Source organism: Amaranthus tricolor, chromosome 7, assembly GCF_026212465.1.
Source record: "Amaranthus tricolor cultivar Red isolate AtriRed21 chromosome 7, ASM2621246v1, whole genome shotgun sequence".
NCBI lineage: Eukaryota > Viridiplantae > Streptophyta > Magnoliopsida > Caryophyllales > Amaranthaceae > Amaranthus > Amaranthus tricolor.
Window position 1 is genome coordinate 9,197,284 of NC_080053.1, and position 18,027 is coordinate 9,215,310.

The 18,027-nt window shown below is 48.7% G+C and overlaps 27 non-coding genes across 27 annotated transcripts; all 27 read left to right on the plus strand.

Annotated features, from left to right (window-relative positions):
* The first annotated feature begins 47 nt into the window (after nucleotides 1-47).
* On the plus strand, nucleotides 48-166 carry LOC130819887 (5S ribosomal RNA). Its single transcript, XR_009044917.1, has one exon. It is a non-coding gene; the product is annotated as a 5S ribosomal RNA (ribosomal RNA).
* A 555-nt stretch (nucleotides 167-721) lies between these two features.
* Nucleotides 722-840, plus strand: LOC130819469 (5S ribosomal RNA). Its single transcript, XR_009044505.1, has one exon. It is a non-coding gene; the product is annotated as a 5S ribosomal RNA (ribosomal RNA).
* A 552-nt stretch (nucleotides 841-1,392) lies between these two features.
* LOC130819888 (5S ribosomal RNA) lies at nucleotides 1,393-1,511 on the plus strand. Its single transcript, XR_009044918.1, has one exon. It is a non-coding gene; the product is annotated as a 5S ribosomal RNA (ribosomal RNA).
* A 555-nt stretch (nucleotides 1,512-2,066) lies between these two features.
* On the plus strand, nucleotides 2,067-2,185 carry LOC130819890 (5S ribosomal RNA). Its single transcript, XR_009044919.1, has one exon. It is a non-coding gene; the product is annotated as a 5S ribosomal RNA (ribosomal RNA).
* Nucleotides 2,186-2,739: 554 nt separating this feature from the next.
* On the plus strand, nucleotides 2,740-2,858 carry LOC130819470 (5S ribosomal RNA). Its single transcript, XR_009044506.1, has one exon. It is a non-coding gene; the product is annotated as a 5S ribosomal RNA (ribosomal RNA).
* Nucleotides 2,859-3,412: 554 nt separating this feature from the next.
* On the plus strand, nucleotides 3,413-3,531 carry LOC130819891 (5S ribosomal RNA). The gene has a single exon (XR_009044920.1). It is a non-coding gene; the product is annotated as a 5S ribosomal RNA (ribosomal RNA).
* A 555-nt stretch (nucleotides 3,532-4,086) lies between these two features.
* LOC130819892 (5S ribosomal RNA) lies at nucleotides 4,087-4,205 on the plus strand. Its single transcript, XR_009044921.1, has one exon. It is a non-coding gene; the product is annotated as a 5S ribosomal RNA (ribosomal RNA).
* A 555-nt stretch (nucleotides 4,206-4,760) lies between these two features.
* Nucleotides 4,761-4,879, plus strand: LOC130819471 (5S ribosomal RNA). The gene has a single exon (XR_009044507.1). It is a non-coding gene; the product is annotated as a 5S ribosomal RNA (ribosomal RNA).
* A 552-nt stretch (nucleotides 4,880-5,431) lies between these two features.
* LOC130819893 (5S ribosomal RNA) lies at nucleotides 5,432-5,550 on the plus strand. The gene has a single exon (XR_009044922.1). It is a non-coding gene; the product is annotated as a 5S ribosomal RNA (ribosomal RNA).
* Nucleotides 5,551-6,106: 556 nt separating this feature from the next.
* LOC130819472 (5S ribosomal RNA) lies at nucleotides 6,107-6,225 on the plus strand. Its single transcript, XR_009044508.1, has one exon. It is a non-coding gene; the product is annotated as a 5S ribosomal RNA (ribosomal RNA).
* A 551-nt stretch (nucleotides 6,226-6,776) lies between these two features.
* On the plus strand, nucleotides 6,777-6,895 carry LOC130819894 (5S ribosomal RNA). Its single transcript, XR_009044924.1, has one exon. It is a non-coding gene; the product is annotated as a 5S ribosomal RNA (ribosomal RNA).
* Nucleotides 6,896-7,449: 554 nt separating this feature from the next.
* LOC130819895 (5S ribosomal RNA) lies at nucleotides 7,450-7,568 on the plus strand. Its single transcript, XR_009044925.1, has one exon. It is a non-coding gene; the product is annotated as a 5S ribosomal RNA (ribosomal RNA).
* Nucleotides 7,569-8,122: 554 nt separating this feature from the next.
* Nucleotides 8,123-8,241, plus strand: LOC130819473 (5S ribosomal RNA). The gene has a single exon (XR_009044509.1). It is a non-coding gene; the product is annotated as a 5S ribosomal RNA (ribosomal RNA).
* A 554-nt stretch (nucleotides 8,242-8,795) lies between these two features.
* On the plus strand, nucleotides 8,796-8,914 carry LOC130819896 (5S ribosomal RNA). The gene has a single exon (XR_009044926.1). It is a non-coding gene; the product is annotated as a 5S ribosomal RNA (ribosomal RNA).
* Nucleotides 8,915-9,468: 554 nt separating this feature from the next.
* On the plus strand, nucleotides 9,469-9,587 carry LOC130819897 (5S ribosomal RNA). The gene has a single exon (XR_009044927.1). It is a non-coding gene; the product is annotated as a 5S ribosomal RNA (ribosomal RNA).
* Nucleotides 9,588-10,141: 554 nt separating this feature from the next.
* On the plus strand, nucleotides 10,142-10,260 carry LOC130819474 (5S ribosomal RNA). Its single transcript, XR_009044510.1, has one exon. It is a non-coding gene; the product is annotated as a 5S ribosomal RNA (ribosomal RNA).
* Nucleotides 10,261-10,814: 554 nt separating this feature from the next.
* Nucleotides 10,815-10,933, plus strand: LOC130819475 (5S ribosomal RNA). Its single transcript, XR_009044511.1, has one exon. It is a non-coding gene; the product is annotated as a 5S ribosomal RNA (ribosomal RNA).
* Nucleotides 10,934-11,487: 554 nt separating this feature from the next.
* On the plus strand, nucleotides 11,488-11,606 carry LOC130819899 (5S ribosomal RNA). The gene has a single exon (XR_009044929.1). It is a non-coding gene; the product is annotated as a 5S ribosomal RNA (ribosomal RNA).
* A 554-nt stretch (nucleotides 11,607-12,160) lies between these two features.
* On the plus strand, nucleotides 12,161-12,279 carry LOC130819901 (5S ribosomal RNA). The gene has a single exon (XR_009044930.1). It is a non-coding gene; the product is annotated as a 5S ribosomal RNA (ribosomal RNA).
* A 554-nt stretch (nucleotides 12,280-12,833) lies between these two features.
* LOC130819476 (5S ribosomal RNA) lies at nucleotides 12,834-12,952 on the plus strand. Its single transcript, XR_009044512.1, has one exon. It is a non-coding gene; the product is annotated as a 5S ribosomal RNA (ribosomal RNA).
* Nucleotides 12,953-13,507: 555 nt separating this feature from the next.
* Nucleotides 13,508-13,626, plus strand: LOC130819477 (5S ribosomal RNA). The gene has a single exon (XR_009044513.1). It is a non-coding gene; the product is annotated as a 5S ribosomal RNA (ribosomal RNA).
* A 554-nt stretch (nucleotides 13,627-14,180) lies between these two features.
* On the plus strand, nucleotides 14,181-14,299 carry LOC130819902 (5S ribosomal RNA). The gene has a single exon (XR_009044931.1). It is a non-coding gene; the product is annotated as a 5S ribosomal RNA (ribosomal RNA).
* Nucleotides 14,300-14,854: 555 nt separating this feature from the next.
* Nucleotides 14,855-14,973, plus strand: LOC130819479 (5S ribosomal RNA). The gene has a single exon (XR_009044515.1). It is a non-coding gene; the product is annotated as a 5S ribosomal RNA (ribosomal RNA).
* Nucleotides 14,974-15,527: 554 nt separating this feature from the next.
* LOC130819480 (5S ribosomal RNA) lies at nucleotides 15,528-15,646 on the plus strand. The gene has a single exon (XR_009044516.1). It is a non-coding gene; the product is annotated as a 5S ribosomal RNA (ribosomal RNA).
* A 554-nt stretch (nucleotides 15,647-16,200) lies between these two features.
* LOC130819903 (5S ribosomal RNA) lies at nucleotides 16,201-16,319 on the plus strand. The gene has a single exon (XR_009044932.1). It is a non-coding gene; the product is annotated as a 5S ribosomal RNA (ribosomal RNA).
* Nucleotides 16,320-16,874: 555 nt separating this feature from the next.
* LOC130819904 (5S ribosomal RNA) lies at nucleotides 16,875-16,993 on the plus strand. The gene has a single exon (XR_009044933.1). It is a non-coding gene; the product is annotated as a 5S ribosomal RNA (ribosomal RNA).
* Nucleotides 16,994-17,547: 554 nt separating this feature from the next.
* LOC130819481 (5S ribosomal RNA) lies at nucleotides 17,548-17,666 on the plus strand. Its single transcript, XR_009044517.1, has one exon. It is a non-coding gene; the product is annotated as a 5S ribosomal RNA (ribosomal RNA).
* The last annotated feature ends 361 nt before the right edge of the window (nucleotides 17,667-18,027 follow it).

Sequence of the window (18,027 nt, forward strand, 5' to 3'; positions counted from 1 at the left end):
TTTTGGGCGGCATTGCGCATGTAAACAAATTGCTACGGTGAATGAACGGGTGCGATCATACCAGCACTAATGCACCGGATCCCATCAGAACTCCGCAGTTAAGCGTGCTTGGGCGAGAGTAGTACTAGGATGGGTGACCTCCTGGGAAGTCCTCGTGTTGCACCCCTTTTTCCCTCCTTTTTTTTTTTTATTTTTCTTATCTGTTTCCGCTGCACTTGAGCAAAAGGCATTTCAGTGGTTATCGTAGTATACTCCATGGAAGTAATTTTATTTATAAAAATATAACTCGCAACCGGGTCCCGACCTCGAATTTACGGGCACTCGAAAGATAGGACCCGTCGAGGCGGGTCGATGCGCATACGAACAAATTGTCCGAAAGAGGCGTGCGTCGGTGCGTTCGTGTAAGCGGAAATTGCACCGGGTCCCGTCGGAAGTCCCCGCGGAAGCGCGCCCGGCATGGATGGCCTCTTGATTTCCAAGTGTTGCGCGGTTTTCTTAAATATTTTGTCGCTTTTTTGTTGCGAGTTCACCTGGCTTTTAAAGCCGGCGGACTCTTTTGTGAATCGGACAATACCGGGAGGGTGAAAAACGGTATTTGGGAAGGAGAAGGCTCGAAATTGGACTCTCGGCTGCGAATTTACGAGCTTTGGAATGCTCTGGTTTTTTTTTTTTTTTTTTGGGCGGCATTGCGCATGTAAACAAATTGCTACGGTGAATGAACGGGTGCGATCATACCAGCACTAATGCACCGGATCCCATCAGAACTCCGCAGTGAAGCGTGCTTGGGCGAGAGTAGTACTAGGATGGGTGACCTCCTGGGAAGTCCTCGTGTTGCACCCCTTTTTCCCTCCTTTTTTTTTTTTATTTTTCTTATCTGTTTCCGCTGCACTTGAGCAAAAGGCATTTCAGTGGTTATCGTAGTATACTCCATGGAAGTAATTTTATTTATAAAAATATAACTCGCAACCGGGTCCCGACCTCGAATTTACGGGCACTCGAAAGATAGGACCCGTCGAGGCGGGTCGATGCGCATACGAACGAATTGTCCGAAAGAGGCGTGCGTCGGTGCGTTCGTGTAAGCGGAAATTGCACCGGGTCCCGTCGGAAGTCCCCGCGGAAGCGCGCCCGGCATGGATGGCCTCTTGATTTCCAAGTGTTGCGCGGATTTCTTAAATATTTTGTCGCTTTTTTGTTGAAAGTTCACCTGGCTTTTAAAGCCGGCGGACTCTTTTGTGAATCGGACAATACCGGGAGGGTGAAAAACGGTATTTGGGAAGGAGAAGGCTCGAAATTGGGGTCTCGGCTGCGAATTTACGAGCTTTGGAATGCTCTGGTTTTTTTTTTTTTTTGGGCGGCATTGCGCATGTAAACAAATTGCTACGGTGAATGAACGGGTGCGATCATACCAGCACTAATGCACCGGATCCCATCAGAACTCCGCAGTTAAGCGTGCTTGGGCGAGAGTAGTACTAGGATGGGTGACCTCCTGGGAAGTCCTCGTGTTGCACCCCTTTTTCCCTCCTTTTTTTTTTTTATTTTTCTTATCTGTTTCCGCTGCACTTGAGCAAAAGGCATTTCAGTGGTTATCGTAGTATACTCCATGGAAGTAATTTTATTTATAAAAATATAACTCGCAACCGGGTCCCGACCTCGAATTTACGGGCACTCGAAAGATAGGACCCGTCGAGGCGGGTCGATGCGCATACGAACAAATTGTCCGAAAGAGGCGTGCGTCGGTGCGTTCGTGTAAGCGGAAATTGCACCGGGTCCCGTCGGAAGTCCCCGCGGAAGCGCGCCCGGCATGGATGGCCTCTTGATTTCCAAGTGTTGCGCGGTTTTCTTAAATATTTTGTCGCTTTTTTGTTGCGAGTTCACCTGGCTTTTAAAGCCGGCGGACTCTTTTGTGAATCGGACAATACCGGGAGGGTGAAAAACGGTATTTGGGAAGGAGAAGGCTCGAAATTGGGGTCTCGGCTGCGAATTTACGAGCTTTGGAATGCTCTGGTTTTTTTTTTTTTTTTTTGGGCGGCATTGCGCATGTAAACAAATTGCTACGGTGAATGAACGGGTGCGATCATACCAGCACTAATGCACCGGATCCCATCAGAACTCCGCAGTTAAGCGTGCTTGGGCGAGAGTAGTACTAGGATGGGTGACCTCCTGGGAAGTCCTCGTGTTGCACCCCTTTTTCCCTCCTTTTTTTTTTTTATTTTTCTTATCTGTTTCCGCTGCACTTGAGCAAAAGGCATTTCAGTGGTTATCGTAGTATACTCCATGGAAGTAATTTTATTTATAAAAATATAACTCGCAACCGGGTCCCGACCTCGAATTTACGGGCACTCGAAAGATAGGACCCGTCGAGGCGGGTCGATGCGCATACGAACGAATTGTCCGAAAGAGGCGTGCGTCGGTGCGTTCGTGTAAGCGGAAATTGCACCGGGTCCCGTCGGAAGTCCCCGCGGAAGCGCGCCCGGCATGGATGGCCTCTTGATTTCCAAGTGTTGCGCGGTTTTCTTAAATATTTTGTCGCTTTTTTGTTGCGAGTTCACCTGGCTTTTAAAGCCGGCGGACTCTTTTGTGAATCGGACAATACCGGGAGGGTGAAAAACGGTATTTGGGAAGGAGAAGGCTCGAAATTGGGGTCTCGGCTGCGAATTTACGAGCTTTGGAATGCTCTGGTTTTTTTTTTTTTTTTTGGGCGGCATTGCGCATGTAAACAAATTGCTACGGTGAATGAACGGGTGCGATCATACCAGCACTAATGCACCGGATCCCATCAGAACTCCGCAGTGAAGCGTGCTTGGGCGAGAGTAGTACTAGGATGGGTGACCTCCTGGGAAGTCCTCGTGTTGCACCCCTTTTTCCCTCCTTTTTTTTTTTTATTTTTCTTATCTGTTTCCGCTGCACTTGAGCAAAAGGCATTTCAGTGGTTATCGTAGTATACTCCATGGAAGTAATTTTATTTATAAAAATATAACTCGCAACCGGGTCCCGACCTCGAATTTACGGGCACTCGAAAGATAGGACCCGTCGAGGCGGGTCGATGCGCATACGAACGAATTGTCCGAAAGAGGCGTGCGTCGGTGCGTTCGTGTAAGCGGAAATTGCACCGGGTCCCGTCGGAAGTCCCCGCGGAAGCGCGCCCGGCATGGATGGCCTCTTGATTTCCAAGTGTTGCGCGGTTTTCTTAAATATTTTGTCGCTTTTTTGTTGCGAGTTCACCTGGCTTTTAAAGCCGGCGGACTCTTTTGTGAATCGGACAATACCGGGAGGGTGAAAAACGGTATTTGGGAAGGAGAAGGCTCGAAATTGGGGTCTCGGCTGCGAATTTACGAGCTTTGGAATGCTCTGGTTTTTTTTTTTTTTTTTGGGCGGCATTGCGCATGTAAACAAATTGCTACGGTGAATGAACGGGTGCGATCATACCAGCACTAATGCACCGGATCCCATCAGAACTCCGCAGTTAAGCGTGCTTGGGCGAGAGTAGTACTAGGATGGGTGACCTCCTGGGAAGTCCTCGTGTTGCACCCCTTTTTCCCTCCTTTTTTTTTTTTATTTTTCTTATCTGTTTCCGCTGCACTTGAGCAAAAGGCATTTCAGTGGTTATCGTAGTATACTCCATGGAAGTAATTTTATTTATAAAAATATAACTCGCAACCGGGTCCCGACCTCGAATTTACGGGCACTCGAAAGATAGGACCCGTCGAGGCGGGTCGATGCGCATACGAACGAATTGTCCGAAAGAGGCGTGCGTCGGTGCGTTCGTGTAAGCGGAAATTGCACCGGGTCCCGTCGGAAGTCCCCGCGGAAGCGCGCCCGGCATGGATGGCCTCTTGATTTCCAAGTGTTGCGCGGTTTTCTTAAATATTTTGTCGCTTTTTTGTTGCGAGTTCACCTGGCTTTTAAAGCCGGCGGACTCTTTTGTGAATCGGACAATACCGGGAGGGTGAAAAACGGTATTTGGGAAGGAGAAGGCTCGAAATTGGGGTCTCGGCTGCGAATTTACGAGCTTTGGAATGCTCTGGTTTTTTTTTTTTTTTTTTGGGCGGCATTGCGCATGTAAACAAATTGCTACGGTGAATGAACGGGTGCGATCATACCAGCACTAATGCACCGGATCCCATCAGAACTCCGCAGTTAAGCGTGCTTGGGCGAGAGTAGTACTAGGATGGGTGACCTCCTGGGAAGTCCTCGTGTTGCACCCCTTTTTCCCTCCTTTTTTTTTTTTATTTTTCTTATCTGTTTCCGCTGCACTTGAGCAAAAGGCATTTCAGTGGTTATCGTAGTATACTCCATGGAAGTAATTTTATTTATAAAAATATAACTCGCAACCGGGTCCCGACCTCGAATTTACGGGCACTCGAAAGATAGGACCCGTCGAGGCGGGTCGATGCGCATACGAACGAATTGTCCGAAAGAGGCGTGCGTCGGTGCGTTCGTGTAAGCGGAAATTGCACCGGGTCCCGTCGGAAGTCCCCGCGGAAGCGCGCCCGGCATGGATGGCCTCTTGATTTCCAAGTGTTGCGCGGATTTCTTAAATATTTTGTCGCTTTTTTGTTGCGAGTTCACCTGGCTTTTAAAGCCGGCGGACTCTTTTGTGAATCGGACAATACCGGGAGGGTGAAAAACGGTATTTGGGAAGGAGAAGGCTCGAAATTGGACTCTCGGCTGCGAATTTACGAGCTTTGGAATGCTCTGGTTTTTTTTTTTTTTTTTTGGGCGGCATTGCGCATGTAAACAAATTGCTACGGTGAATGAACGGGTGCGATCATACCAGCACTAATGCACCGGATCCCATCAGAACTCCGCAGTGAAGCGTGCTTGGGCGAGAGTAGTACTAGGATGGGTGACCTCCTGGGAAGTCCTCGTGTTGCACCCCTTTTTCCCTCCTTTTTTTTTTTTATTTTTCTTATCTGTTTCCGCTGCACTTGAGCAAAAGGCATTTCAGTGGTTATCGTAGTATACTCCATGGAAGTAATTTTATTTATAAAAATATAACTCGCAACCGGGTCCCGACCTCGAATTTACGGGCACTCGAAAGATAGGACCCGTCGAGGCGGGTCGATGCGCATACGAACGAATTGTCCGAAAGAGGCGTGCGTCGGTGCGTTCGTGTAAGCGGAAATTGCACCGGGTCCCGTCGGAAGTCCCCGCGGAAGCGCGCCCGGCATGGATGGCCTCTTGATTTCCAAGTGTTGCGCGGATTTCTTAAATATTTTGTCGCTTTTTTGTTGAAAGTTCACCTGGCTTTTAAAGCCGGCGGACTCTTTTGTGAATCGGACAATACCGGGAGGGTGAAAAACGGTATTTGGGAAGGAGAAGGCTCGAAATTGGGGTCTCGGCTGCGAATTTACGAGCTTTGGAATGCTCTGGTTTTTTTTTTTTTTTGGGCGGCATTGCGCATGTAAACAAATTGCTACGGTGAATGAACGGGTGCGATCATACCAGCACTAATGCACCGGATCCCATCAGAACTCCGCAGTTAAGCGTGCTTGGGCGAGAGTAGTACTAGGATGGGTGACCTCCTGGGAAGTCCTCGTGTTGCACCCCTTTTTCCCTCCTTTTTTTTTTTTATTTTTCTTATCTGTTTCCGCTGCACTTGAGCAAAAGGCATTTCAGTGGTTATCGTAGTATACTCCATGGAAGTAATTTTATTTATAAAAATATAACTCGCAACCGGGTCCCGACCTCGAATTTACGGGCACTCGAAAGATAGGACCCGTCGAGGCGGGTCGATGCGCATACGAACAAATTGTCCGAAAGAGGCGTGCGTCGGTGCGTTCGTGTAAGCGGAAATTGCACCGGGTCCCGTCGGAAGTCCCCGCGGAAGCGCGCCCGGCATGGATGGCCTCTTGATTTCCAAGTGTTGCGCGGTTTTCTTAAATATTTTGTCGCTTTTTTGTTGCGAGTTCACCTGGCTTTTAAAGCCGGCGGACTCTTTTGTGAATCGGACAATACCGGGAGGGTGAAAAACGGTATTTGGGAAGGAGAAGGCTCGAAATTGGACTCTCGGCTGCGAATTTACGAGCTTTGGAATGCTCTGGTTTTTTTTTTTTTTTTTTTGGGCGGCATTGCGCATGTAAACAAATTGCTACGGTGAATGAACGGGTGCGATCATACCAGCACTAATGCACCGGATCCCATCAGAACTCCGCAGTGAAGCGTGCTTGGGCGAGAGTAGTACTAGGATGGGTGACCTCCTGGGAAGTCCTCGTGTTGCACCCCTTTTTCCCTCCTTTTTTTTTTTTATTTTTCTTATCTGTTTCCGCTGCACTTGAGCAAAAGGCATTTCAGTGGTTATCGTAGTATACTCCATGGAAGTAATTTTATTTATAAAAATATAACTCGCAACCGGGTCCCGACCTCGAATTTACGGGCACTCGAAAGATAGGACCCGTCGAGGCGGGTCGATGCGCATACGAACGAATTGTCCGAAAGAGGCGTGCGTCGGTGCGTTCGTGTAAGCGGAAATTGCACCGGGTCCCGTCGGAAGTCCCCGCGGAAGCGCGCCCGGCATGGATGGCCTCTTGATTTCCAAGTGTTGCGCGGATTTCTTAAATATTTTGTCGCTTTTTTGTTGAAAGTTCACCTGGCTTTTAAAGCCGGCGGACTCTTTTGTGAATCGGACAATACCGGGAGGGTGAAAAACGGTATTTGGGAAGGAGAAGGCTCGAAATTGGGGTCTCGGCTGCGAATTTACGAGCTTTGGAATGCTCTGGTTTTTTTTTTTTTTGGGCGGCATTGCGCATGTAAACAAATTGCTACGGTGAATGAACGGGTGCGATCATACCAGCACTAATGCACCGGATCCCATCAGAACTCCGCAGTTAAGCGTGCTTGGGCGAGAGTAGTACTAGGATGGGTGACCTCCTGGGAAGTCCTCGTGTTGCACCCCTTTTTCCCTCCTTTTTTTTTTTTATTTTTCTTATCTGTTTCCGCTGCACTTGAGCAAAAGGCATTTCAGTGGTTATCGTAGTATACTCCATGGAAGTAATTTTATTTATAAAAATATAACTCGCAACCGGGTCCCGACCTCGAATTTACGGGCACTCGAAAGATAGGACCCGTCGAGGCGGGTCGATGCGCATACGAACAAATTGTCCGAAAGAGGCGTGCGTCGGTGCGTTCGTGTAAGCGGAAATTGCACCGGGTCCCGTCGGAAGTCCCCGCGGAAGCGCGCCCGGCATGGATGGCCTCTTGATTTCCAAGTGTTGCGCGGTTTTCTTAAATATTTTGTCGCTTTTTTGTTGCGAGTTCACCTGGCTTTTAAAGCCGGCGGACTCTTTTGTGAATCGGACAATACCGGGAGGGTGAAAAACGGTATTTGGGAAGGAGAAGGCTCGAAATTGGGGTCTCGGCTGCGAATTTACGAGCTTTGGAATGCTCTGGTTTTTTTTTTTTTTTTTGGGCGGCATTGCGCATGTAAACAAATTGCTACGGTGAATGAACGGGTGCGATCATACCAGCACTAATGCACCGGATCCCATCAGAACTCCGCAGTTAAGCGTGCTTGGGCGAGAGTAGTACTAGGATGGGTGACCTCCTGGGAAGTCCTCGTGTTGCACCCCTTTTTCCCTCCTTTTTTTTTTTTATTTTTCTTATCTGTTTCCGCTGCACTTGAGCAAAAGGCATTTCAGTGGTTATCGTAGTATACTCCATGGAAGTAATTTTATTTATAAAAATATAACTCGCAACCGGGTCCCGACCTCGAATTTACGGGCACTCGAAAGATAGGACCCGTCGAGGCGGGTCGATGCGCATACGAACGAATTGTCCGAAAGAGGCGTGCGTCGGTGCGTTCGTGTAAGCGGAAATTGCACCGGGTCCCGTCGGAAGTCCCCGCGGAAGCGCGCCCGGCATGGATGGCCTCTTGATTTCCAAGTGTTGCGCGGATTTCTTAAATATTTTGTCGCTTTTTTGTTGCGAGTTCACCTGGCTTTTAAAGCCGGCGGACTCTTTTGTGAATCGGACAATACCGGGAGGGTGAAAAACGGTATTTGGGAAGGAGAAGGCTCGAAATTGGACTCTCGGCTGCGAATTTACGAGCTTTGGAATGCTCTGGTTTTTTTTTTTTTTTTTGGGCGGCATTGCGCATGTAAACAAATTGCTACGGTGAATGAACGGGTGCGATCATACCAGCACTAATGCACCGGATCCCATCAGAACTCCGCAGTGAAGCGTGCTTGGGCGAGAGTAGTACTAGGATGGGTGACCTCCTGGGAAGTCCTCGTGTTGCACCCCTTTTTCCCTCCTTTTTTTTTTTTATTTTTCTTATCTGTTTCCGCTGCACTTGAGCAAAAGGCATTTCAGTGGTTATCGTAGTATACTCCATGGAAGTAATTTTATTTATAAAAATATAACTCGCAACCGGGTCCCGACCTCGAATTTACGGGCACTCGAAAGATAGGACCCGTCGAGGCGGGTCGATGCGCATACGAACGAATTGTCCGAAAGAGGCGTGCGTCGGTGCGTTCGTGTAAGCGGAAATTGCACCGGGTCCCGTCGGAAGTCCCCGCGGAAGCGCGCCCGGCATGGATGGCCTCTTGATTTCCAAGTGTTGCGCGGATTTCTTAAATATTTTGTCGCTTTTTTGTTGCGAGTTCACCTGGCTTTTAAAGCCGGCGGACTCTTTTGTGAATCGGACAATACCGGGAGGGTGAAAAACGGTATTTGGGAAGGAGAAGGCTCGAAATTGGGGTCTCGGCTGCGAATTTACGAGCTTTGGAATGCTCTGGTTTTTTTTTTTTTTTTTGGGCGGCATTGCGCATGTAAACAAATTGCTACGGTGAATGAACGGGTGCGATCATACCAGCACTAATGCACCGGATCCCATCAGAACTCCGCAGTTAAGCGTGCTTGGGCGAGAGTAGTACTAGGATGGGTGACCTCCTGGGAAGTCCTCGTGTTGCACCCCTTTTTCCCTCCTTTTTTTTTTTTATTTTTCTTATCTGTTTCCGCTGCACTTGAGCAAAAGGCATTTCAGTGGTTATCGTAGTATACTCCATGGAAGTAATTTTATTTATAAAAATATAACTCGCAACCGGGTCCCGACCTCGAATTTACGGGCACTCGAAAGATAGGACCCGTCGAGGCGGGTCGATGCGCATACGAACGAATTGTCCGAAAGAGGCGTGCGTCGGTGCGTTCGTGTAAGCGGAAATTGCACCGGGTCCCGTCGGAAGTCCCCGCGGAAGCGCGCCCGGCATGGATGGCCTCTTGATTTCCAAGTGTTGCGCGGTTTTCTTAAATATTTTGTCGCTTTTTTGTTGCGAGTTCACCTGGCTTTTAAAGCCGGCGGACTCTTTTGTGAATCGGACAATACCGGGAGGGTGAAAAACGGTATTTGGGAAGGAGAAGGCTCGAAATTGGGGTCTCGGCTGCGAATTTACGAGCTTTGGAATGCTCTGGTTTTTTTTTTTTTTTTTGGGCGGCATTGCGCATGTAAACAAATTGCTACGGTGAATGAACGGGTGCGATCATACCAGCACTAATGCACCGGATCCCATCAGAACTCCGCAGTTAAGCGTGCTTGGGCGAGAGTAGTACTAGGATGGGTGACCTCCTGGGAAGTCCTCGTGTTGCACCCCTTTTTCCCTCCTTTTTTTTTTTTATTTTTCTTATCTGTTTCCGCTGCACTTGAGCAAAAGGCATTTCAGTGGTTATCGTAGTATACTCCATGGAAGTAATTTTATTTATAAAAATATAACTCGCAACCGGGTCCCGACCTCGAATTTACGGGCACTCGAAAGATAGGACCCGTCGAGGCGGGTCGATGCGCATACGAACGAATTGTCCGAAAGAGGCGTGCGTCGGTGCGTTCGTGTAAGCGGAAATTGCACCGGGTCCCGTCGGAAGTCCCCGCGGAAGCGCGCCCGGCATGGATGGCCTCTTGATTTCCAAGTGTTGCGCGGATTTCTTAAATATTTTGTCGCTTTTTTGTTGCGAGTTCACCTGGCTTTTAAAGCCGGCGGACTCTTTTGTGAATCGGACAATACCGGGAGGGTGAAAAACGGTATTTGGGAAGGAGAAGGCTCGAAATTGGACTCTCGGCTGCGAATTTACGAGCTTTGGAATGCTCTGGTTTTTTTTTTTTTTTTTGGGCGGCATTGCGCATGTAAACAAATTGCTACGGTGAATGAACGGGTGCGATCATACCAGCACTAATGCACCGGATCCCATCAGAACTCCGCAGTGAAGCGTGCTTGGGCGAGAGTAGTACTAGGATGGGTGACCTCCTGGGAAGTCCTCGTGTTGCACCCCTTTTTCCCTCCTTTTTTTTTTTATTTTTCTTATCTGTTTCCGCTGCACTTGAGCAAAAGGCATTTCAGTGGTTATCGTAGTATACTCCATGGAAGTAATTTTATTTATAAAAATATAACTCGCAACCGGGTCCCGACCTCGAATTTACGGGCACTCGAAAGATAGGACCCGTCGAGGCGGGTCGATGCGCATACGAACGAATTGTCCGAAAGAGGCGTGCGTCGGTGCGTTCGTGTAAGCGGAAATTGCACCGGGTCCCGTCGGAAGTCCCCGCGGAAGCGCGCCCGGCATGGATGGCCTCTTGATTTCCAAGTGTTGCGCGGTTTTCTTAAATATTTTGTCGCTTTTTTGTTGCGAGTTCACCTGGCTTTTAAAGCCGGCGGACTCTTTTGTGAATCGGACAATACCGGGAGGGTGAAAAACGGTATTTGGGAAGGAGAAGGCTCGAAATTGGGGTCTCGGCTGCGAATTTACGAGCTTTGGAATGCTCTGGTTTTTTTTTTTTTTTTTTGGGCGGCATTGCGCATGTAAACAAATTGCTACGGTGAATGAACGGGTGCGATCATACCAGCACTAATGCACCGGATCCCATCAGAACTCCGCAGTGAAGCGTGCTTGGGCGAGAGTAGTACTAGGATGGGTGACCTCCTGGGAAGTCCTCGTGTTGCACCCCTTTTTCCCTCCTTTTTTTTTTTTATTTTTCTTATCTGTTTCCGCTGCACTTGAGCAAAAGGCATTTCAGTGGTTATCGTAGTATACTCCATGGAAGTAATTTTATTTATAAAAATATAACTCGCAACCGGGTCCCGACCTCGAATTTACGGGCACTCGAAAGATAGGACCCGTCGAGGCGGGTCGATGCGCATACGAACGAATTGTCCGAAAGAGGCGTGCGTCGGTGCGTTCGTGTAAGCGGAAATTGCACCGGGTCCCGTCGGAAGTCCCCGCGGAAGCGCGCCCGGCATGGATGGCCTCTTGATTTCCAAGTGTTGCGCGGTTTTCTTAAATATTTTGTCGCTTTTTTGTTGCGAGTTCACCTGGCTTTTAAAGCCGGCGGACTCTTTTGTGAATCGGACAATACCGGGAGGGTGAAAAACGGTATTTGGGAAGGAGAAGGCTCGAAATTGGTGTCTCGGCTGCGAATTTACGAGCTTTGGAATGCTCTGGTTTTTTTTTTTTTTTTTGGGCGGCATTGCGCATGTAAACAAATTGCTACGGTGAATGAACGGGTGCGATCATACCAGCACTAATGCACCGGATCCCATCAGAACTCCGCAGTTAAGCGTGCTTGGGCGAGAGTAGTACTAGGATGGGTGACCTCCTGGGAAGTCCTCGTGTTGCACCCCTTTTTCCCTCCTTTTTTTTTTTTATTTTTCTTATCTGTTTCCGCTGCACTTGAGCAAAAGGCATTTCAGTGGTTATCGTAGTATACTCCATGGAAGTAATTTTATTTATAAAAATATAACTCGCAACCGGGTCCCGACCTCGAATTTACGGGCACTCGAAAGATAGGACCCGTCGAGGCGGGTCGATGCGCATACGAACGAATTGTCCGAAAGAGGCGTGCGTCGGTGCGTTCGTGTAAGCGGAAATTGCACCGGGTCCCGTCGGAAGTCCCCGCGGAAGCGCGCCCGGCATGGATGGCCTCTTGATTTCCAAGTGTTGCGCGGTTTTCTTAAATATTTTGTCGCTTTTTTGTTGCGAGTTCACCTGGCTTTTAAAGCCGGCGGACTCTTTTGTGAATCGGACAATACCGGGAGGGTGAAAAACGGTATTTGGGAAGGAGAAGGCTCGAAATTGGGGTCTCGGCTGCGAATTTACGAGCTTTGGAATGCTCTGGTTTTTTTTTTTTTTTTTGGGCGGCATTGCGCATGTAAACAAATTGCTACGGTGAATGAACGGGTGCGATCATACCAGCACTAATGCACCGGATCCCATCAGAACTCCGCAGTTAAGCGTGCTTGGGCGAGAGTAGTACTAGGATGGGTGACCTCCTGGGAAGTCCTCGTGTTGCACCCCTTTTTCCCTCCTTTTTTTTTTTTATTTTTCTTATCTGTTTCCGCTGCACTTGAGCAAAAGGCATTTCAGTGGTTATCGTAGTATACTCCATGGAAGTAATTTTATTTATAAAAATATAACTCGCAACCGGGTCCCGACCTCGAATTTACGGGCACTCGAAAGATAGGACCCGTCGAGGCGGGTCGATGCGCATACGAACGAATTGTCCGAAAGAGGCGTGCGTCGGTGCGTTCGTGTAAGCGGAAATTGCACCGGGTCCCGTCGGAAGTCCCCGCGGAAGCGCGCCCGGCATGGATGGCCTCTTGATTTCCAAGTGTTGCGCGGATTTCTTAAATATTTTGTCGCTTTTTTGTTGCGAGTTCACCTGGCTTTTAAAGCCGGCGGACTCTTTTGTGAATCGGACAATACCGGGAGGGTGAAAAACGGTATTTGGGAAGGAGAAGGCTCGAAATTGGACTCTCGGCTGCGAATTTACGAGCTTTGGAATGCTCTGGTTTTTTTTTTTTTTTTTGGGCGGCATTGCGCATGTAAACAAATTGCTACGGTGAATGAACGGGTGCGATCATACCAGCACTAATGCACCGGATCCCATCAGAACTCCGCAGTGAAGCGTGCTTGGGCGAGAGTAGTACTAGGATGGGTGACCTCCTGGGAAGTCCTCGTGTTGCACCCCTTTTTCCCTCCTTTTTTTTTTTTATTTTTCTTATCTGTTTCCGCTGCACTTGAGCAAAAGGCATTTCAGTGGTTATCGTAGTATACTCCATGGAAGTAATTTTATTTATAAAAATATAACTCGCAACCGGGTCCCGACCTCGAATTTACGGGCACTCGAAAGATAGGACCCGTCGAGGCGGGTCGATGCGCATACGAACGAATTGTCCGAAAGAGGCGTGCGTCGGTGCGTTCGTGTAAGCGGAAATTGCACCGGGTCCCGTCGGAAGTCCCCGCGGAAGCGCGCCCGGCATGGATGGCCTCTTGATTTCCAAGTGTTGCGCGGTTTTCTTAAATATTTTGTCGCTTTTTTGTTGCGAGTTCACCTGGCTTTTAAAGCCGGCGGACTCTTTTGTGAATCGGACAATACCGGGAGGGTGAAAAACGGTATTTGGGAAGGAGAAGGCTCGAAATTGGGGTCTCGGCTGCGAATTTACGAGCTTTGGAATGCTCTGGTTTTTTTTTTTTTTTTTTGGGCGGCATTGCGCATGTAAACAAATTGCTACGGTGAATGAACGGGTGCGATCATACCAGCACTAATGCACCGGATCCCATCAGAACTCCGCAGTGAAGCGTGCTTGGGCGAGAGTAGTACTAGGATGGGTGACCTCCTGGGAAGTCCTCGTGTTGCACCCCTTTTTCCCTCCTTTTTTTTTTTTATTTTTCTTATCTGTTTCCGCTGCACTTGAGCAAAAGGCATTTCAGTGGTTATCGTAGTATACTCCATGGAAGTAATTTTATTTATAAAAATATAACTCGCAACCGGGTCCCGACCTCGAATTTACGGGCACTCGAAAGATAGGACCCGTCGAGGCGGGTCGATGCGCATACGAACGAATTGTCCGAAAGAGGCGTGCGTCGGTGCGTTCGTGTAAGCGGAAATTGCACCGGGTCCCGTCGGAAGTCCCCGCGGAAGCGCGCCCGGCATGGATGGCCTCTTGATTTCCAAGTGTTGCGCGGTTTTCTTAAATATTTTGTCGCTTTTTTGTTGCGAGTTCACCTGGCTTTTAAAGCCGGCGGACTCTTTTGTGAATCGGACAATACCGGGAGGGTGAAAAACGGTATTTGGGAAGGAGAAGGCTCGAAATTGGGGTCTCGGCTGCGAATTTACGAGCTTTGGAATGCTCTGGTTTTTTTTTTTTTTTTTGGGCGGCATTGCGCATGTAAACAAATTGCTACGGTGAATGAACGGGTGCGATCATACCAGCACTAATGCACCGGATCCCATCAGAACTCCGCAGTTAAGCGTGCTTGGGCGAGAGTAGTACTAGGATGGGTGACCTCCTGGGAAGTCCTCGTGTTGCACCCCTTTTTCCCTCCTTTTTTTTTTTTATTTTTCTTATCTGTTTCCGCTGCACTTGAGCAAAAGGCATTTCAGTGGTTATCGTAGTATACTCCATGGAAGTAATTTTATTTATAAAAATATAACTCGCAACCGGGTCCCGACCTCGAATTTACGGGCACTCGAAAGATAGGACCCGTCGAGGCGGGTCGATGCGCATACGAACGAATTGTCCGAAAGAGGCGTGCGTCGGTGCGTTCGTGTAAGCGGAAATTGCACCGGGTCCCGTCGGAAGTCCCCGCGGAAGCGCGCCCGGCATGGATGGCCTCTTGATTTCCAAGTGTTGCGCGGATTTCTTAAATATTTTGTCGCTTTTTTGTTGCGAGTTCACCTGGCTTTTAAAGCCGGCGGACTCTTTTGTGAATCGGACAATACCGGGAGGGTGAAAAACGGTATTTGGGAAGGAGAAGGCTCGAAATTGGACTCTCGGCTGCGAATTTACGAGCTTTGGAATGCTCTGGTTTTTTTTTTTTTTTTTTGGGCGGCATTGCGCATGTAAACAAATTGCTACGGTGAATGAACGGGTGCGATCATACCAGCACTAATGCACCGGATCCCATCAGAACTCCGCAGTGAAGCGTGCTTGGGCGAGAGTAGTACTAGGATGGGTGACCTCCTGGGAAGTCCTCGTGTTGCACCCCTTTTTCCCTCCTTTTTTTTTTTTATTTTTCTTATCTGTTTCCGCTGCACTTGAGCAAAAGGCATTTCAGTGGTTATCGTAGTATACTCCATGGAAGTAATTTTATTTATAAAAATATAACTCGCAACCGGGTCCCGACCTCGAATTTACGGGCACTCGAAAGATAGGACCCGTCGAGGCGGGTCGATGCGCATACGAACGAATTGTCCGAAAGAGGCGTGCGTCGGTGCGTTCGTGTAAGCGGAAATTGCACCGGGTCCCGTCGGAAGTCCCCGCGGAAGCGCGCCCGGCATGGATGGCCTCTTGATTTCCAAGTGTTGCGCGGTTTTCTTAAATATTTTGTCGCTTTTTTGTTGCGAGTTCACCTGGCTTTTAAAGCCGGCGGACTCTTTTGTGAATCGGACAATACCGGGAGGGTGAAAAACGGTATTTGGGAAGGAGAAGGCTCGAAATTGGGGTCTCGGCTGCGAATTTACGAGCTTTGGAATGCTCTGGTTTTTTTTTTTTTTTTTGGGCGGCATTGCGCATGTAAACAAATTGCTACGGTGAATGAACGGGTGCGATCATACCAGCACTAATGCACCGGATCCCATCAGAACTCCGCAGTGAAGCGTGCTTGGGCGAGAGTAGTACTAGGATGGGTGACCTCCTGGGAAGTCCTCGTGTTGCACCCCTTTTTCCCTCCTTTTTTTTTTTTATTTTTCTTATCTGTTTCCGCTGCACTTGAGCAAAAGGCATTTCAGTGGTTATCGTAGTATACTCCATGGAAGTAATTTTATTTATAAAAATATAACTCGCAACCGGGTCCCGACCTCGAATTTACGGGCACTCGAAAGATAGGACCCGTCGAGGCGGGTCGATGCGCATACGAACGAATTGTCCGAAAGAGGCGTGCGTCGGTGCGTTCGTGTAAGCGGAAATTGCACCGGGTCCCGTCGGAAGTCCCCGCGGAAGCGCGCCCGGCATGGATGGCCTCTTGATTTCCAAGTGTTGCGCGGTTTTCTTAAATATTTTGTCGCTTTTTTGTTGCGAGTTCACCTGGCTTTTAAAGCCGGCGGACTCTTTTGTGAATCGGACAATACCGGGAGGGTGAAAAACGGTATTTGGGAAGGAGAAGGCTCGAAATTGGTGTCTCGGCTGCGAATTTACGAGCTTTGGAATGCTCTGGTTTTTTTTTTTTTTTTTGGGCGGCATTGCGCATGTAAACAAATTGCTACGGTGAATGAACGGGTGCGATCATACCAGCACTAATGCACCGGATCCCATCAGAACTCCGCAGTTAAGCGTGCTTGGGCGAGAGTAGTACTAGGATGGGTGACCTCCTGGGAAGTCCTCGTGTTGCACCCCTTTTTCCCTCCTTTTTTTTTTTTATTTTTCTTATCTGTTTCCGCTGCACTTGAGCAAAAGGCATTTCAGTGGTTATCGTAGTATACTCCATGGAAGTAATTTTATTTATAAAAATATAACTCGCAACCGGGTCCCGACCTCGAATTTACGGGCACTCGAAAGATAGGACCCGTCGAGGCGGGTCGATGCGCATACGAACGAATTGTCCGAAAGAGGCGTGCGTCGGTGCGTTCGTGTAAGCGGAAATTGCACCGGGTCCCGTCGGAAGTCCCCGCGGAAGCGCGCCCGGCATGGATGGCCTCTTGATTTCCAAGTGTTGCGCGGTTTTCTTAAATATTTTGTCGCTTTTTTGTTGCGAGTTCACCTGGCTTTTAAAGCCGGCGGACTCTTTTGTGAATCGGACAATACCGGGAGGGTGAAAAACGGTATTTGGGAAGGAGAAGGCTCGAAATTGGGGTCTCGGCTGCGAATTTACGAGCTTTGGAATGCTCTGGTTTTTTTTTTTTTTTTTTGGGCGGCATTGCGCATGTAAACAAATTGCTACGGTGAATGAACGGGTGCGATCATACCAGCACTAATGCACCGGATCCCATCAGAACTCCGCAGTTAAGCGTGCTTGGGCGAGAGTAGTACTAGGATGGGTGACCTCCTGGGAAGTCCTCGTGTTGCACCCCTTTTTCCCTCCTTTTTTTTTTTTATTTTTCTTATCTGTTTCCGCTGCACTTGAGCAAAAGGCATTTCAGTGGTTATCGTAGTATACTCCATGGAAGTAATTTTATTTATAAAAATATAACTCGCAACCGGGTCCCGACCTCGAATTTACGGGCACTCGAAAGATAGGACCCGTCGAGGCGGGTCGATGCGCATACGAACGAATTGTCCGAAAGAGGCGTGCGTCGGTGCGTTCGTGTAAGCGGAAATTGCACCGGGTCCCGTCGGAAGTCCCCGCGGAAGCGCGCCCGGCATGGATGGCCTCTTGATTTCCAAGTGTTGCGCGGATTTCTTAAATATTTTGTCGCTTTTTTGTTGCGAGTTCACCTGGCTTTTAAAGCCGGCGGACTCTTTTGTGAATCGGACAATACCGGGAGGGTGAAAAACGGTATTTGGGAAGGAGAAGGCTCGAAATTGGACTCTCGGCTGCGAATTTACGAGCTTTGGAATGCTCTGGTTTTTTTTTTTTTTTTTGGGCGGCATTGCGCATGTAAACAAATTGCTACGGTGAATGAACGGGTGCGATCATACCAGCACTAATGCACCGGATCCCATCAGAACTCCGCAGTGAAGCGTGCTTGGGCGAGAGTAGTACTAGGATGGGTGACCTCCTGGGAAGTCCTCGTGTTGCACCCCTTTTTCCCTCCTTTTTTTTTTTTATTTTTCTTATCTGTTTCCGCTGCACTTGAGCAAAAGGCATTTCAGTGGTTATCGTAGTATACTCCATGGAAGTAATTTTATTTATAAAAATATAACTCGCAACCGGGTCCCGACCTCGAATTTACGGGCACTCGAAAGATAGGACCCGTCGAGGCGGGTCGATGCGCATACGAACGAATTGTCCGAAAGAGGCGTGCGTCGGTGCGTTCGTGTAAGCGGAAATTGCACCGGGTCCCGTCGGAAGTCCCCGCGGAAGCGCGCCCGGCATGGATGGCCTCTTGATTTCCAAGTGTTGCGCGGATTTCTTAAATATTTTGTCGCTTTTTTGTTGCGAGTT